Genomic DNA, 19,330 nt, shown 5'->3' with positions numbered 1-19,330 from the left:
AGGTTTTTCATCTCCATTAAATGTGGGGCTATTATGTTCTATTATTTCTGATTCTTTTCTTGGTTATTCTGTTCAAGTCAAAATTTCTATTTATTTCTTCTATTTTGTCATTGTATCTATAGAGATATTGAGTGTGCTCTGAGTAGATCAGCTCCCAGATATTTTATGCATTCTGTAGTTATTTAGAATGGAACTTCTCTTTCTGGTATTTCTTCCTATATATCTCATTATTATATAAAAATGATGTTGATTTTTGTCTGTTCATTTAAGAAAATATTTTATTGATGGTTTTAATTTTTGCACTGAGGAATCAATACTCCTTGAATGGAATACTACTTCCCTGGATATCATTGATATTGCTTATTTTGTCTTTGTGACTGCTATTTCTTATTTGATTAATAATTTTCTCCCTATGTATAACTCTAAAAGAGAACTTTTTTTAACTGAAGGGACCATTCATAATCAGTTCTCATATCCTTTCTGAGCTTATTCTAGTACATGTTACTATAAATGTAATTTCTGACAAAGTGCTTTCTAATTTTTCCATCATTCATCAATCATCCATCATTCAAATAGGGAGCTCTTCTCTCAGTCATTTATGTTCTTGAGCTTAACAAACACAGGTTATAATTAATTGCTTTTGTTTCTTTTTTATTTTGTTTAATCCTTTGATTTCTTTGTTTTTCAACCAGAACCAAAATTGTCTGATGACTACTACTTTGTGATATTGCTTGAGATCTGGTAAGGATGTGCCTTTCTTTTATACATGTATAAGGTATTTCCATGGTAACTGGATTAATTCAATATTAAAGTTGTAAATCAATTTAGGCAGCATCATTTTATTATACAGGCATAGCCCAACCATGAACAATGAGTCTCTCCAATTATCTGTTTCTATTTCTGTAAATAGTGCTTTGTAGTTGAATTTTTAAAAAATCTTATATGTGATCTGACAGATTAAATCCAACGTGTTTTATATATTTTATAGTTATTTTGAATGAAATTTCTCCTACTATCATTGATTCCTGGGTTTTAAAAAAAATACTGTATTGAAATTCTGATTACTTCTGTGGACTTTTTGTCTTGCTACTTACTAATGATATTAATCATCTTAATTAGTTGCTTTGCTGATTCTCTAGGTGTTTTCTGGGTATACTGGCCTATCATCTGAAAATTGCTATAATTTTTGCTGCTACTTATATACTTGGCTTTATTATCTTGCCTTTGTTCTAAAGGTAGTATATTTCTAGGCGTATAATTTCTTTCTCCCCCTTGCAAAAGCAGACTTCTCACCTTGGAACTTCACTCCAACTCTGTAAACTTCTCACTCTGGAAGATCTCTCCAGTCTTGCAGTCCCTTTTTCTCATTGGTCAGTTCCTCCTTAAGGAAAGTAGCTACATTCACTACTTCATTTTTCTCCTGGTTTCAGTTCCTGACTTTGAACTTCATTCTTCACCAAACCCTTCTCACTGCTTCACCTTAGAGCTTTCCTTTTAGGTGCTATTGTCTCCAACTAGAATATACATTCCTTGAGAGCAGAGCCTATCTCTTTTTGCTTGTATTCATATTACCAGCACTTAGCAGGATGCCTGGAATATGGTAAACACCTAATAAATGCTTGCTGATTGGCTATGCTAAATAAGAGGTAACTCTTACTCCCCTTCTTTTCCAGCATCTCAGGGTACTTGCAGGCCATTCTGGAATGTACTGAAATTTTTCTCTTCCTTCAAGATTAAGCTCAGGTACCACTCCCTCCATGATGCCTTCCCTCTAAGTTCAACTTGTTTTCTCCCTCTCACCCTCTTCACATACAACCTGACATTACATTGATCTACAGATTTGTTATTTCCCTTCTTCTACTCTCATTTGAATGAGAGCTTCCTGAAGGTAGGTACTATGCCAATTTTCATTTTTGTCTCTCTAGTACTCAGTTCATAATCTGGCATGAAGGAAATGCTTAATATATATTTGCTGAATTTCATTTATATTTCATAATTTGCTTAAGAGGATAAAGCACACAGGCCAGAGAGCAAATGAAGTGGTCCACTTTTAGAAGAATGACTTGGTCGATGAAGAATTTAAGAGTAAGCTGTGACTATAATGTGACCAGCTGTTTATTAAACCTCTATATCTTACCCACTCATCTATATGAGTGATGGCTATGACTTTCAGAGGCTTCATATATATCCCCATCTTTGCCCTTTTCATTGGGAATAGCCTTAAGAAGGCATGCACCAAGTTTCATTCCTTCATGGTTGTATCTTCTTTTGGAACAAACTGAGTCTTTCCCAGAAGCTTGATCATTAACTTCATTCACCACAACTGGCCCTGGAGGACTTTGGACTATATCTAGAAATCAAATCTGCCCTTAGGGATCAAGATTTGCTAAAATAAGGAGACTCCAAAGGACTCTAAATACTATGCTCAAAGGGGAAGGTTTTAAAAGGGACAATACACATGTGATTGTATAAATTCAGGTAGATTTGTTAAAAAGTCAGTCATTTTCCAAGTTATAATGTTCTGACATTATTTCCCCATAGTCTCGGGATTATCCTCTGGAAATGAATCTCGGCTACTCCAGGGTAATGTTCCATTGCTTCACTTAGTGGGTAAATGGGAAAGAACCAGGCACCACACTGAAATGTCTTTTTTAAAAAAAAACCTCCCAACATATGACCTTTCATTGATTTGTCTCATGGAAATAGCTCTGCTGACAGGTGAGGAAATAGATTCATATGTCAGTGTCTTCTCAGGTCCATTAAACGTTGTTATTTCAAAGCATATTAGACATCCTAACCAGTGTCAGGCAACAACTTGGGCAATTCAATAGGTTGGAGGCTAATGTAGGCTGTAGAATGTTCTCTGCATGTCAGAGAATTATAACCTGGGTGCTTAGATACCTACTGGATCAAGGCTGCCAAGGATGGGGGTGGGATGGGGCTCTGGAGATGTTGCAAGTTTCATCTATTTCCTTAAATAAGACCAAAGCAAGAAGATGTTCATAGAATTATGAGATAAGAGAATGTCAAGAGTTGGAAAAAAGCTGTCTGCTTAAATCCTACCCCCCACCCTCGACCCAATATAGAAATCCTCTCCACAGAATCCCTGACAGCAGCACTATATCCAGCATTATAAGAGCTAGGTTCTGGTCCTGATACAATCACTAACTTTATGTATGGCAACAGGAAAATCATTTAATGATTTCGTGCCTAAATTTAATCGTATGTAAAAATGTAAACCATTCATTCATTCAACAAATATAGCTATGGCCTGAAAAGATACATAGGTATATATGAGGCCCTGTTCTTTAGGGGATTACATTCTAATGGGAGAGGGAGATAGAAGAACAAATAACAGAAAACAGTTCTCCAAAGGACAGCAAGAACGGAGATTTTGGATGAGAAGGAACTTTAGATCCAGCCTTGTTATAGATGAAGAACCTAAAGCCCAGAGAGGGGAAGTTATCTTCCAAAGTCAAAGAGAAAGTCAGTAGTGGGACGAGGATTTGAACCATGTCTTCTCTCTCCCAATCCATTACACCATGCTGTCTTTAAGCATAAAGGAGGACAGGAAAAGTGTTTTGATAATTCTATCTACCCTGCATATTACTCACAAGGGCATAGCGATATGAAAATGTAAAAATGCTTTGAAATAAAAAAAAATATATCTGAATGCAGAATATAATTGTCATCTTTATTTTGAAAACTCAGGTGATTATAGTGTTTACTTATTGAAACAGAATCATCCCTATTGGGCAATTAGATAGCTATTTATTTTGTATACTGGCATAAAATTCTTCGGGTGGTATGTTAAAGGTCTGGAATGTTAATTTCTTTTAGGCTTTCAGAACCTGATTGCCTCTATCATTATCTCTCAGCCTAACCTGGTACCTGTGCTAGGCCACAGGAATCATCCCCACTGATTTGGAGTTGAGTATGTCCCTGTCCCTACTGCTCGTTGAGGAGGAAATGCATAGCAAACAAATGTCTTCTGGTATCCCAAGTTTGAACTTATGATTCATTTTGTCATAAAAACATTGTTTAGGATAAATGTTCTTCAGTTCTTTCACTTCATTCTAAGGACCTATTTCAGTGTTTCAGTGTTATGTGTCTTCTCCCTACCAACACAATCAACAAGCATTATGTGCCAGGCCCAGATATAGATCACAAGTCTTCCCATCCCACAAACACACTTTCTTGGAATAGACACCAATCAAATAACAAAATTAAAATCCAAAGCCTAACATATACTAGCTATGTGACTCTGAGCAAGTCACCACCTCTCAGTGCCCCTCTGGCAACTCTGTAAGATTATATATTTGACACAATTGATAGGAAACCCAAGTTCCTTACACTGATGAAATTGTAGGTCCAAATCTTGACTCTCCTTCAAATCCCAATACTATAAACCTAAGGGCTTCTCTCTAATATTGGCATCATGCTGTCAAAATTAAAACATATACACCTTTCTTTCTCTAAATAAACCATAAATTTCAGTAGTAGATCTATGTATCATCTGTCATAACCACATTATTGTGCAGTTTTGTTCAACCACTTAAAAATTCATAGATACTATGTAAAAATACTCTTTTTTTAAAAAAAAGTTAAGATAGAAGAATAGTAGCATCATTAGAAAGACTAAATTCACTCCTAAGATGACTAAGATGTTGAAGAGACAGGCACTGATTAGATGTGCAAGTTCTAGAAGCTTTGTTAAACAATTGGTCCTATATACCCTTCTAGCTGCAAAAAGTGGAACCTGAGGCAATATGAACATTTTTGCAACAGGAAGTATGCTTTCACTGTTATTGGATTGAGCAACAGCCAACGGATGGTGATGGCTGTTGAATCAATACTCATCTGAATGAATTTAATTGTAAGTGGCACTCCACTGGGGATAAAGGAGGCTCTGGAAATCATTCAAGGTTACTAACTAAATGATAATTTCTAACAAACTCAGAATCTTGAACTTTTCAACAAGCAAGATTCAATATAAATGTAATTATAGGTGAAACATTCTGAATTTCAACCAGTAGGCAAAGAAGAAAATACAGCAAGATCTGTGTTGCCTGGCATATGACCAAACCAGAAAACTCAAGAAATCAACCTGTGTGATGTTCCCTAGCCTCAGTCTTCAGTCTAGTAATCAGACCCATTAGAGAACAGTACTGACATAATTAGAGGCCTCAGAGAAATCCCAACTTAACGTTATCCTTAAAGCCTTCTCCTAACCAGGGTAAGCTAAGACTGACATTAAAAAATCAATATTAAAAGGTGTACAGAGAAAAAAAGGGGACAGAGAGAAGGAAACATTCAGATATAACAAAGATTTCTGCAATAAACATTGTTTAGAAATATAGCAAGTTACTAGTTGTTCTGAAAAAACAACGTGGCAATTATGAAATACTTATTAAATATTTCTGGTAGGATGGTAAAATGAAGAAAAGCAGGGGATGCAGCTATGTTCAAATTCCCACAAAACAGAAATTCTGCCTTCCAAAAAGAAAAAAAAGGAGAGCACTTAAAATAAAATTTATGTCAAAAAAGGAAGGTTACTCTACTATCTACTGCAGATAGAGTTAAGCTGTTTTTCTATTCTAGAATCCTGAGATCCATGTTGGCATTGTTACTTTCCAAACTCTCTTCATATTCTACTTGATCAATCAGGCATGGCTATAACTTTAGACTACAGCCAACCACTCAGGAGGCCAAATGCCCACACATATAGCACAAGGTTGACTTCCCTCCATAACAACAAATTCCAGAAGACACAAAGCCAAAAAGTTATTGCCAGTTATAGTTTCCACTCTGGAAGCAGTTAGTTTTGCTCTCAAGTCTAAAAGCTGTAAATGCCTTATAGATCCTGCCTCTAAGGCCAAGATCTCTATAGCCACAGATCCACCTTATGCTTAGATCAGTGTTTTTCCCCTCTTCCATTGAACATCTACCTCCCCAAATAGAAAATAAAAATATAGATAAACTATCTCATAAAAATAATTCTATAATGCAAAAATGCAGGGATAAGATTTCTTTAGAAACACAAGTTAAAGTATCCATAGATAGGATGGAAGAAATACCAAGTGATAAATTAAACTGGATTATGGATTAAAATCCCTTAAATAAGAATTAATATTCTAAACAAACACATGTAGGAAGAGATGATGACATAATTGGGGAAAATGCAAAGTAACATATGAATTATGAACATCAATGGAAGTGACAAATAACAAATAAGTATAATAAAATAATATGGAATAACTGTAAGAGCTAAAATATTATAAGCAACACAAATGGAAAAAGAAACAATGTAGGACTTCCTGTGAAATTTCCCCCAAATGTCTAAATGGCTCACTTCAACAAATTAAGCAAGTATAATAACACTAGTATGAAAAAATCACAAGACCAAAGAAAAGATGGACTTGAAGAAATTATAAAATATTTCAAATCACAGTAGGAATTAAAAGATATTAAAAACTGATATAATGAAGAAAATGATCAAAAAGGAAAACATAATAGAAAACCTCAAAAAGCCATCGATATAACCAATGACAGAATTACTTAAGCAATTTTTAAAATGCACATGAATTAGTGGGAAAAGAGCAAAGAAGAATTTGAAGAATACTAGAGATTATTGCATAGGGTGTGTCTTCCTGCTCAGGGATGACATGACCATTTTGTAACCACTGAAAAAAAGGAATCAACAGAGTGTCAAAATTGGAGATAGAAGAGAGGGAATAATTAATTAATGGAAAAATGTCCTGGAACAGAGAGCAGGGGACAGGCTCAAAAGACTCTGTCCTTTACGAGCTTGCATTCTACTGGAGAGGAAGGATACGACATGTACACAGATACATCAATAGAAAGTAGTTTCAAGAGGTGGTGGCTGAGTTGTGTCTGTAGGAACTTAAAAATTCTATGAGGCAGATGTAAGGAGGGAAAATATTTCAGAAATGGGGGAACACCTGTGCAAAGGGACAGAAACAGGAGAGAGGATGTAATGCATGGGAAATACAATTAATGCAATCTCTCTGAATCTCCATTTTAAAAGAAAAAAATTGCATAATCCAAAAATAAAATTCACCAATATTTTGCAAAAAGGAAACATATCTAAGTTTAAAAAAACCTAGAATAAAACTGAATTTGGCTTAAAATAACATATCATGCAAGTATAATAAAAGAATGACACTAATAATACTAGTTAAAAATTTAAACTAGAAACAACCAGAATGAGACAATAATTTATACAATATATAACAAGTCACAATTCAAATACTCTAAGGAATTCAACAGGTGAATTAATAAAGATTAACTACAATAAAAATATAGACAAAATATATGAGGAAGATTTCATTTCATTATTAGCATGTGAAAAAAACTAATAAAAAGTGTGACAATATAAAAATTACAGTTTTAAACCATGCTTGTACAGTGCCCAAAATAGCAGATATATGGAAAAAACTAATTGTGAGCAGCAGGGAATGTATTTTCTTTTTAAGTATTCATGGGATGACATTCGCTGTATAAATTCCAAAAGGCAGGAATCATATGTGGTACATTTTAGGCCACAATGCAATAAAAAATTGAGTTAAACAATAGCAAATGAAAGATGGAAAATGTAAAACAAACAATTGAGTTTGAGGGTAATACTTAAAAGGAAATGAAAATGATAATGCCACATATCAAAATCTATAGCATATAGACAAGGCAGTTTTTAGAGACAAATTTATTTCACTAAATGATTACGTTAATGAGGAAAAAGTAAAACAAATCAAAGAAGTCTAATCTCACAGAGCATTAGAAAAAAACAAAGAAACAGCTCAAAGTACAGAACAAAAGATGATAAAGTTAAGAACAAAATGTATAAAATGGAAAATGAAAAAACACCTAAATTTGTAAATGAAACCAACAACTTTTTAAAGAGACTAATAATATTGAAAATCCATTTGAAACTTGATTATGAAAAAGGAGATAAAATAGACAAAAATATAAATGAAATAGGAAATATCATAAACAAAATAGAAATTAATAATTTCATTAGGGATATTACACATTCATAGATTAACAAAGACTTTAAATGGAATTGATGATTACAAAATGTAAATTTCCAAAGGTGAAGAAAAATAATAGGTTAAATAGAACAATATCAAAAGAATAAAATAAATCATAAATGAGTTAGTCCACCAAAAAGCAGGAAAAAACAAACAAAAAAAATTGGTCCAGATAGGTTCATTCACAAATGAATTCTCTAAAGCCCTCCAGTGACAAATCATTCCTAAATTAAATTGATTCTTCATCTTTATAGAGAAAGATGAATAGGATGATTCTCCAATATCTTTTATGAGAGATATACCATTAACTTTAAATGCTGGAAAAAGATAGCACTACAAAATTATATACATTTCCCTATTGATGCAAAAACAATAAAAAGTATTACCTAACAGAAAATATAAAAATTCTTCAAAATCAAGGATTTATAATAGGTATATATGACTTGTTCAACATCAAAAGTATATATTTTACAACTTTTTTTAGAAAGCTAAAGAATATTGCTTTTTTCAATAGATAATGGAAGAAAACTTTGAAAAAATCCAACATCCATTCATATTTTTTTCATTGTGGGGTGGGGAGAAAGAGAACAGAAATAGAGAGATTTTCTCCTAAACACACCTAAAAGTATCTACCTCAAACCAAAGATATATACCATAGAGAAACAATGGAAGTATTCCCACTCCAAGCAGGTACAGAACAAGGAAGTTCATTTTCACTACTTCCAGTTGACCTAGTAATAAAAAATTCTTTCAATTGCAACTACAAGAAAAAGATGTGAGAAATATTAACTTTGGAAACAATCAGGTCAGAATATCAATTATGGATAATAAAATAGTTTATCTAGAAAATCAAGTTATCTTTACAAAAAAGAGTGAGATAAAAATGTGTTTAGTAAGGCTGTATGACACACTATTAACCTTATCCTAAATAAGTAATGTTTTTATTTTTTAGCAGTAATGATCAAGGAATCATAAAAAAGATACTGCTTATAATAATCACAAAGCCAAGAAATATTTGGGAATTAATTTTTCCAGAAATACAGATAAACTTTAAAAAGGCAACTTCAAAACTACAAATGGCTAAAATAAAGGGAAATGTAAATAACTAGAGGGGTGTTCACTCTTTATGCATTAGTGCTTAATATGGTAAAAGTGAAAATAACCAAATGAATTTAAATCAATAATGAAAAGTTCAAGGATTTTCTTTGAAGAATTATTTAAAAATCATGATGCAATTCAATTCATATGGACAAAACAAATTGGCAAAAAAAATAAAATAAGACTTTTTTACTGAATTCCAGATGGTAAAACCTATTTTGAGGTAGTTGGCATCAAAATTACATGATATTGAGGAACAACAGGTTTAAAAAGCCCAATATTTAATAACTTGGTCTCCCAGTTGTCTTCTTCTCATGTCCATCCTTAACTCTTATGTTCATGCACCAGACTCCATTTAGGTTCTGTTCTCCCTTCTTCCTAGTTAAGAGATGCACCACCTTTACAATTTGCATTTCTAGTACTATAATCAAATAATTCCTAACCCATAAATTTTGTATGTAACAATAAGCTGTAAATTCAATTAACCATTCCGCTTAGCTTTTCAACGTCCCCAGCTTTTACTGTATGCATTCTAATCTAAAGCATCATTTTGTGTTTCTAAACACACACACACACACACACACACACACACTCAAACACCCACATGCAAAACACAAATTGCTGACAACTCTATTGGTCAGGCTGATCAATACAAAATGTGTTATTAAACAGCATAGATCCTAAGAAGTGCTTGCTGCTAGTATGTGGAACAGGTCACTGTGAAGGACAAATGCTAAAAAATTTCTCCTAATCTCATTTGGAATTATCAGAAACTTAATATTGGATTTCAGATCATTTGACCATCTGACGGGTCTCTGAAGAACACAATTTGTGGTTTGAGTGTAAGCAGAATATTCCATTCTTCTAATTTAATATTGAAAGAATGGTGGTTAAGAATAAAAGTCATTAAATTAAGTTATATTGAACCAGATTCTCATAGGGTTGAAATTCTTCCCTGACTAGAAAAGTGGAAAAGTTAGTTTTGAGGAAATGAGACTCATTTGATTTGTAAGTGAGTTCTTGACTCCTCTTACTATGATTTAGAATCCCAAAAGTTAGAAGGGGCTTTAGAGACCTTTTGATTCTGATATTCTTAAACTTTTCTGTGCTTGGATGGATGCCTTTGGCAACATGGTGAAACCAATAGACCTATTCTTAAAATAACGTTTGTGGGTGTATAAAATTAAATACATGTTACAAAGGAAACTAATTATATTGAATTACAATCACTGAAATCTTTTTTTTTAAGTTTATAAATCTCAGATTAAGAAACCCTGCTCTAGTTCAACCCCTTTTGGGAAATAGGAATCCCCTCTATGACATCTCAACATATGAGTTTATCCAGCATCTGCTTCAATGGCTTCAGTAACAGAGATTCACTGCCATATGTGTTCAAACATATATATATATATATATATATGAATCATTATCATCATGATTCCATCTTTTCTATGGAACTGAAAAGCTTGTATATTCCACCTGCTGATCCAAGTTTTGCCCTCTAGAGAAGCATAGAATAAGTCTAGATTGAGAGGGAAGAGAGACATTATTTATAACGGTCACAACTACAGTCTGCAAATATCTTCCATTTGCCAGAACCCTGACTCTTCCTTTTGCCTCCTAACCTCCTTGCCTTTCACAGAACTTCAGAATGCAATAAATGTCACCATGTATTACTGACCTGGCATCTTCTACTGACTTCCTCTAGCATGCTTTCCAACACCTTAATGCATTTCTACTCAGCAGCAATTTTATTCAGCACAACAAATATTTTAAAGTTCTTATTCACAAATCCCTTCAGAAGTGATAAAAACCCTAAGGTACTACTTTCACTGAGAAGATTGAGGCCATTCATCATGGGCTCTCTCATCTTGCTTCTTTCCTGCCTGCCTCAGAGGATGAAGTCTATTGCTTCTTCTAGTGTCCTTGATCCTATCCCCTTCAGTTGTTCTCTCTCCCTTATCTTCAGTTTCTCCCAATCTAGTGGCTTTCCTCACATCTCCCTTCATCAGTGTTCCAGACACTACACATACTAATCTTAAGTATTTTACAAACTCTGAATCTGATGTTCCTCCCTCGCAATTAATCACCAAGTGTTTATTAGGTACCTAATCTATGCCAGATGCTACTAAATGTTTGGGATACTAAGGCAAAAATAAAATAGTCCCTGACCTATTGGAACTTACATTCAAATAGGGGAGAAACACACACACACACACATTTATAGGTACATACAAAAGAAATACAAAGTGCCGTCTATTTTTAAATTGGAGCATACAATCTTGTATATTACAGGCGCCTGATACTGGCTGTATATGGTAATGTTCAGGATCACAGAATCTCACAGATGGAAGAGACCAGCTAGTTAAGCCCTCACCTTAATGAATGTCCTCTCTATAATATACCTGACAAGTAATTATCTAGCCTTTATTGAAGACCTACAATAGGCTTCCTCATATCTGGATGTCCCAAATTGTTTAGTGCCTAAATATGCGCCTTTATGACTTCCGCACACTGCACATCAAGTCTTAGGCTTCTTCTACATGTCAGCTCTTCAAATACTTCCATTTGGTCTTCTCTTTTCCAGCCTACGTACTCCTAGTTCCTTCAATAATATGATGTTGAGGCCTTCACTATCCTGCTTTCCATCCTCTGAATACTTTCCATCTCATCAGTTTTCATAATAAATGAGACACACAAATCTGAATACAGCATTCCAAATCTGATATGACCACAGTAGAGAGAGTACAGTGTGTGGGTGTATAACATCCTAGGTCTGGCTACTTGTTGAGCCATTTTAGTCATGTTTAACCCTTGGTGACCCCATTTGGGGTTTTCTTGGCAGAGATATGAGAGTGGTTTGCCATGTCCTTCTCCAGTTCATTTTACAGATGAGAAAACTAAGACAAACAGGGTACAATGACTTGTCCAGGGTCACGCAGCTACTAAGTATCTGAGGTTGGATTTGAATGTGGGAAGATGAGTCTTCCTGAGACTTCAGACCTGGAACTTGATCTTCTATACCACCTGGCTACCATTACAGCTCTTTTAATGCAGCTTACAATTATATTAGCTTTTCTGCCTGACCTATCATAGCATTGACTCATTTTGAGCCTGCAGTTCCCTCATCTCCCAAAATCATTTTCAGAAGAATGACAAGATATTCATGCCTAGGTGAAGTGAACCAAATTCATTCTTAGCTCCCTTAAATGAATCCATCCTGCTCCTTAAAAGTTTGAAACCGAGGGCAGGTAGGTAGCTCAGTGGATAGAAAGTCAGGTCTAGAGATGGGAGGTCCTGGGTTCAAATCTGGCCTCAGAAACTCCCTAGCTGTGTGACCTTGGATAAGTCCCTTAACCCCCATTGCCCAGCCCTTACAGCTCTTCTGCCTTGTAACCAATACACAGTATGTTGGAAGGTAAAGGTTTAAAAAAAAGTTTGAAACCAATACCCCACCCCAACCCCACAGCTAGTGGGTTGAAGAAACAATCATTTGAATAATTTTGGAAAAGTGATTATTAACAATATCTGAGTCTAATCATAAATGCCCATTGCTTAATAACAAATCTTTATGAAAAAGAAAGCTACAAGCACTGGGCCACTGTAGATAAACCAAGTTGTATGAAGTATAAATGGAGGACTGATACAGTCTGTCCTGAGAAAGAGCCTTGTCTTGACTCTGCCATCAACTAATGGTGTGACGATACACAAATCATTTTCTTTCTCTGGGGTTCAGCTTCCTTATATGGACAATGAGGAGATGGTGTGTTATTCTCAATGATTTTTAAATGCTACATTGGAGAGAGCATTCATTCTGGAGTCTGAGGACCTGAATTCAAATCCTATCTCTTAGTATTTGTGGGATCTTGAGGAATATCACCTCCTTTCTTTGGGCCTCAGTTTCCTCATCTATAAAATGAGGTGATTGGACTAATTAGCTTCTAAGGTCCTTTGTAGCTCTATGACTTTATGATAGTGCTTGCTTCTAATAATTTGCCCTGTGTGTGTGTGTGTGTGTGTGTGTGTGTGTGTGTGTGTGTGTGTAATTAACCCTAAGACTGTGAGAATGCTGGCAAAAGGGGAACAGTCCTGTGCCTAAGGTTGGGAGTTAGTCACATAGATCTCAGAGCTGCTAGTTACCATCAGAAGTATTTAAGATGTGTTAAGACAGCCTCAGTGTTGGGACTAGAGGTATGGCAGAAGATGCAATTTCCTACCTTGTTGTGTGGAGTCAGAAAAGTTCATGAATGGATATACCATGGGAAGAGGGGTAAAGTGGATAGAGGGCTGGATATGAAGTCAGGAGGACTTTAATTAAAATTCAGCTTCAGACACTTCCTTGCTGAATAACCCTGGGATAATCACTTAAACTCTGTCTGCCTCAATCTCCTCAATTGTAAAATGGGGGTAATCACAACACTTCCCTCCCCAGGGTTGTTTTGAGGATCAAATGAGATACTCTTTGTAAAGTGCACAGTGCTTGGCACATAGTAGGAGATTAATAAAGGCTTACTGCTTCCCTTCCTTCCCTCCCTCCTTCCTATACTGGACAAAGAGATAAAAATATGAAATAAAAGATGGGTTCCAAGGCTAATGGCACCTTGCCTTCTAGCAAGGCCCATTGCTGCATTTAGGCCTGAGCTGAGAAGGGTGATGGGAGAGGTTTGCCCACACACAGAGAAGTTTGTATTGGGGACTCAGGATGAGAAAGCTGGGCCCACTTCCACCTTGTTTAGCCTCTCTGAATAGAATGTTTGTGTGCTCTCTGTAGTCTCCTGGAAATAAATAGGCACACCTGAGGTGTTGGGGGAGAGGTTCATGTGGACCAGAACACAAAGGTTTTTGTGTTTGGGTGTATATGTATATACACATATGTATATATTTTCCTGAACAGTAATGCTAAGCTAGTATTCCAATACAAAAAGTACATTGAATTCCTACTTGTTTCTTCTTTATTCAAATTCAACTAAAAAATCACTCATCAAGAAACATCTATGTTTAAGGCCCCGTGCAAGATAGGCTTTCCATAATCTGTCTCCAACACCATTCCACAGTGCAGGGAAATGGAAGCAATGGGGAGGCACCTACAGGAGGACATGTTTAGCCTCAATAAAAAAGCGTATCTCCTACTCTTCAGAGATAGCCCAAAGGGGGCTCAGTAGTTTCAGATCCCTGTGGCTGTAGGTCTTCAAGCAAAGGCTAGATGCCTACTTATCAGGGCTACTGTCGAAATTATTTTGTTTATAGGTTGTACTAGATGATTTCTGAGCCCTTGTCCAATTCTTACCCTTCGCAATGCCTCTGAATATAAAGGCAGACCCAGACCTGGATGGCCCCACAGCAGCTTTCCCTTCCCTAAAATAGAAGTTCCCTGAAGGCAGGGGTTGTCTTGGATTTTGTATTCTTATACTCAATGCTTGGTGCATAGTAAGAACTTAATAAATGCCTTCACATTTCTTCATGCCTTGCCCTTTGGCCCTTATTATTGGGAGAATAGTTCTAGCATCAGATTCAGTCAGAAGACCTCAGTTTGAGTTGAATATAAAAGCATCTAGGCTCTGATCACTTCAAGCTGGGTGTACAGGGGCAGCTCATATCACATCTCGGACCCTGAAGTTTGTTATCTGTAAAATGAGATTATGATACTTGTGCCTCATTCCTTCATGGATTGTTGTGAGGAAAGTGCTTTGCAAACCATAAATCACCATGTAAATAAACGTGAGATGATATTATTAGCAGTAGTCATGCATTCTGCTATGCCAAATTGCCCTGTTGCTGTGCATTCTCTGCCTAGGCTGCTGCTACAGTTCTTTTAAATGAAACTGAAATCTTGATGACTATTCATTACATTTTTGGAAGGTCAAGCACACTGCAGGGCTGGCCTAGAGAAAGTCAATACAACCTACATTTGTTCTGCATGACAATAGATCTTTATCCACTGTAGCAATCATGTGACCTTGACCTAGGAGGGGAACATCAGGCCAATAAATACATGTCCAACAAATAACAGAACCCTCACATTCTATAATGGCTCTCTCGCTCTCTCTCTCTCTCTCCATAAGATCATCCATTTGGAGCTAGAAGGATTCTTAGAAAGCTCCTCTACCTTTTCTGATTCTAAATCCAATGCCCTTTCCAGTGTCCCAAGCTGCTTTGTAGGAGTTGGAAGTCCTAATATAGGCAACAGATTCCTGCAAATTGTTAAAATGCCAGAACATCAAGACAACCCTATTTCTTAGCCGCATTTAGACCCCCTACAATATGACTCACTTTGAATTAAGAATGCCTTCATTTGACATCACCGTTCATGCCAGACCCTTCCACCCACCCTCATTTTCTCAGTCTTGTCACTGTCATTCTTTACTTGTTGGGTTGTAGGTTTTGATAAACTCAATTGGGAAGATGACAAAAATGCTTTTACCTTGGGCTTGAATATATGGTTGGGGTAGAGGGGATTGCCACAGTACTCTTTTTCCCTTCTGATCGTGAGTTTTCCTAAAGATGTAATACATTTGCTGTTCCCCTCAATTCTTTTTTATTTTCTTAATATTATTTAAATTTTCTTAGAAATCATAGAATTAGAGTTAGAAGGAAACTTAGAGGTCATCTAGTCCTGCTTTCTTTATTTTACAAATGAAGAGACTAAGGTTTACACAGGTTAAATGACTTATCCAAGGTCATATAGGCAAGTGATAGAGTTGAGATTAAAACTCAGATTCTCTGGCTAAATCCATCTCTCTTTCTGTAATATTACACTGCCTCCAAAGTTGTACAGTTTAATGGAAATAATATTGGATTCTAAGTCAGGAGACCTAGTCTGCTGTATCACAAATGAACTAGATAACATTGGATGGTCATATCACTTTTCTGCAGGACTCTTGCATAAAATGACAATTTCTTTTTTTTTTTTTTTTAAATATATTTTATTTGGTCATTTCCAAGCATTATTCGTTAAAGACATAGATCATTTTCTTTTCCTCCCCCCCCCAACCCCCCATAGCCGACGCGTAAGTCCACTGGGCATTAGATGTTTTCTTGATTTGAACCCATTGCTTTGTTGATAGTATTTGCATTAGAGTGTTTAAAATGACAATTTCTAAGGTTTATGGGATCATTAGATTTAGAGCCAGAAGAGTCTAACAATGCTTTCTTTTTTTAATGTTCTAGAATTAATTATCTGGCTACTCTACCCCACAGTGATCTCTTCTCTGAGTCCTAACTACTTCTCATCTGTATCTCTTATTTGCTAAAAATGCCCCTTCACAAGATTGCCCTGTTGTCTTATCAGAGAACATTGATAATTATGGGTTTTCAAAGGTAATATTGGTGGAGTATAAGCTTTGGTAGGTTATACCAAGCTGGAAATACTTTAAATATTGTTCCCCAAACAGATCAAACCTATTATTCATGATTTGGCCCAGCTAAATTCAAAGAGGGTCATTACCATCAAGTGAGCCACTGGATGATGAATTATTTGCCCATAATAATCCAAAACACAACAGCCCCTCAAAAAGCCCCTTTACCTTGCAATGAAGGTGACAGGGGATGACATACACATCAAGATATATAAATATGTATTTAATTGTTGCTACTCTAAATGTCCAATCTTAGTTCACTGAACAACCTGTAGGCAAATTACAGGAGACTGAACCACATGCATATTGATGTGGATCCAGAAGTTTCAAAGCTAAGCCAACTCAGGCTTGGCTAAGGGGGTGTCATTTTCAAAGTCAGTAGGAATCACCACTCCCTGGAACCTTGCAGTTCTTACTCCTAAGAAGCCTAAATAAAAAGACCACTGTAGAGATCATCGTAGGCAACGTTGCATTATTTGTTGCAGTTCTACAAGGAGTTAACCACTAGATTATCCTCCAAAGCAAGTCAACATACACCCCGGTACTTGGTATTGTCCATCCAAAGACAGGTATAGGAAAAGTCAGTGGAAAATATTGCCAAATCCTGTCAATGTCCTGTCTCCCTGTACCTCTCCTATACCGTCCCTTCTTTCTTATGACACTTGCTACTACCACCCTGATGTAGACCTTTATCACTTCATGCCTAGAATATTGCAGTAAACTGTTGGCTGGGCTCCCTGCCTCAAGCCTTTCTCTGCTCAGCTTACAAACTGATGATCTGAAAGCATAGATATGACTCTTTGTCTGTCTCTCACACATACACACATACACACACACACACACACACACACACACACACATTCACTATATTCTAGTGGTTCCCCATTGCCTACAGTATCAGATATAAAATCCTGTTTGACTTTAAAATCCATTCATAACATGGACCGTTCCTACTTTTCCAGTCTTCTTAAGCTTTATGCCTCTTCATATATCCTGCATTCCAGTGACACTGACCTCCTTAGTGTTCTCCTATGAGACACTCTATCCCCCAACTTTAGGTACCTTTACTAGTTGTGCTTTGTATATGCTATTCTCTGTCTCCTCATTTCTACCATCTTGTCCCTTGGCTATTTTCAAATGCCAACTAAAATGCTACTTTCTGCAGGAAGTTTTCCCCACTACCCCTTAATGATGGCACCTTCCCTCTGAGGTCATCTCTGTTTCATCCTATTTATAGCTTGTTTGTACATAATTGTTTTCATTCTGTTTCCAAGATTTGGCTATGAGCTTCTTGAGGCCAGGGACCATTTTTTGCTCTTCTTTATATCCTGACCACTTAGCACAGTGCCTGGCACCTCCTTGGTGCTTACTGACTGTTGACTTGACTTGACAATAGATGAGAATATAGGGTTTATTTGATAAGAAAGAAAAAAGGCCAAGGGTTCAGGAACTGGGGCTCAGAAATTGAATATCTATTTGTCATGAATGCTCTCTTCAGTAAGAGAGATAGAAGGGATTAGACATGACAATCACCAAAAAACATGAGAAATAAAACCTACTATTTCTCACATATAAGAATGTCATTTATGAATTAGTTGTCTGTGTACAGACCATGAATTAGTCAGGGCAAAGGCCAAAATTACTACCAAATTGAAGAAAGGGTAAAGATGAGATAAAGACACTGCATGTAATACCAGCAGCTCCCACTGACCTATTTAAACAAGCTATTGAATCCAAAAACTGGAAGATGCATAAAGGTAAAATCATTGACTCAGAGTATCAACATTTCTTGGAAAAACTTAATGGATATAAAGCTGCTGACATAATGAGGAGGTCAAAAGAGCTTAGGAACCGCCTCAGGCAGCAAACATCAAGTTGAGATACTTGACAAACAAGATTAATATCAGTGTAAAGTATAAATTTGTTCATAAGATATTATGGAGGAGGATGACAGAAGTCTTTGAGCAACATCACCTCACAGAACAGCAAAAAGCAGTAGAAATAAGACTAAAGATAGTTGGGAATGAGACTGCAGCCAGATCGTGTGAAGAGTATTTATTTGTAGGTGAAATCAAAAAAAGGCCAATAAATAGATGCAAAGTATTCTTACTACAATCTGCTCTTATCCTTAATGACAGTAGAACTACTGCTTCTGGCCTCTAATCTAAGTATCTTTCTTACATGAGTAAGTTGAAATGGATCTGAAGTTTGTGAAAGGGAATTCTTTATTCATTTTCTCCATATTAAAGAAAATCAATCAGAACTTGGACTTTTCCTCCTTTTGTTCTAATTTAATTGGGGACCTGGAGGTCCTTTTACTATAGAGATGTGCAAAGATATATCAGTCCACAGTGAAAGGAAGTAGAAACCAGAGAGACAGGAAGTGATGTGGAAGGGGGGTATAAAAGGCCAGAGTGAGGCCTGATCAGCTGGACTTCCTCTAATAGCAGTTACTGGCAGTTATAGGGTAGCTAGTTAGGCAATTTATTTCTCTACCTCTTTCCTACATTTCTCTCCTTTTACTATATTTCCATTAAACTAGATTGCTAAAAGCCGATAAAAGTTTTTTCTCTGGCTTAAGGGGTGATATTAATTTACAACTCTCTTATTTAGTCAAAACTTCAATTTAACCCTCACAAGTTGAAGGTGGATCTTGGCGGTCATGAATTTAGCTACTTTTCCCAATGACACAAACTCGCATACATAGTCTCTTGCCATGTGAGAGACTTTTATGTCTGTCCTTTAAAAAATTTTCCCCCAAGGTATTGTAGGCATTTTTCTAGCTCTGCTAATTTTGTGTGGATACTAGTGGGATACTCTCAACACAAT

The 19,330-nt window shown here is 36.1% G+C and overlaps 1 protein-coding gene and 1 long non-coding RNA gene across 4 annotated transcripts in view; one reads left to right on the top strand and one right to left on the bottom strand.

Annotated features, from left to right (window-relative positions):
- LOC107650323 (uncharacterized) overlaps positions 1-10,505 on the top strand; it is a 232,650-nt gene extending 222,145 nt beyond the window's left edge. For both annotated transcript variants that reach the window (XR_001625460.2, XR_001625461.2), the window contains one exon: positions 693-10,505. This is a non-coding gene — a long non-coding RNA (uncharacterized LOC107650323). The remainder of the gene's footprint in view (positions 1-692) is intronic.
- HS6ST2 (heparan sulfate 6-O-sulfotransferase 2) overlaps positions 1-19,330 on the bottom strand; it is a 276,995-nt gene that overhangs the window by 53,972 nt on the left and 203,693 nt on the right. The gene's annotated exons all lie outside the window — the stretch shown is intronic.

Source organism: Monodelphis domestica, chromosome X (assembly GCF_027887165.1).
Source record: "Monodelphis domestica isolate mMonDom1 chromosome X, mMonDom1.pri, whole genome shotgun sequence".
In the NCBI taxonomy this organism is placed as follows: Eukaryota; Metazoa; Chordata; class Mammalia; order Didelphimorphia; family Didelphidae; genus Monodelphis; species Monodelphis domestica.
Note: the sequence above shows the minus strand (reverse complement) of the source record. Positions and strands in the feature narration are given on the sequence as shown.